Source organism: Pteropus alecto, unplaced genomic scaffold (genome assembly GCF_000325575.1).
Source record: "Pteropus alecto unplaced genomic scaffold, ASM32557v1 Scaffold2291, whole genome shotgun sequence".
Taxonomy (NCBI): Eukaryota; Metazoa; Chordata; class Mammalia; order Chiroptera; family Pteropodidae; genus Pteropus; species Pteropus alecto.
The window spans coordinates 1-419 of NW_006431135.1; the positions used below are offsets into that span (position 1 = coordinate 1).

At 40.6% G+C, this 419-nt stretch overlaps 1 pseudogene; it reads right to left on the reverse strand.

Annotated features, from left to right (window-relative positions):
• Positions 1-138: 138 nt before the first annotated feature.
• On the reverse strand, positions 139-257 carry LOC112469688 (annotated as a pseudogene).
• Between the last annotated feature and the right edge of the window lie 162 nt (positions 258-419).

The following is a 419-nucleotide window of genomic DNA, read 5'->3' on the forward strand; positions in this document are numbered from 1 at the left end:
ACCTTCTGCATGTAAAGCAGACATGCTAATCACTATAATATGGAAGCACATCCTTTTTTTTTTTTTCTAGACGAGGCAACCCTTGGTTGATCTCACAGATTGCAAGGACCTTGTCAGCTTTCAATCCCTTATTTTTTACGCCTACAGCACCTGGTCTTCCTAGGTGGTCTCCCATCTAAGTACTAACCAGGCCCTACCATGCTTGGCTTCTCAGATCAGACGGGATCGGGCTTGTTCAGGATGGCATGGCTGTAGGCCCTATGTTTTCTGGTATGCACTTTATTATTTCAGGTCTTATATTCAGGTCCTTAATCCATTCTGAGTTAATTTTGTTGTGTAGTAATAGATAACAGTCTAATTTCATTCTTTTACAAGTGGCCTTTTAATTTTCCCAGCACCATTTATTTAAGAGGCTTTTC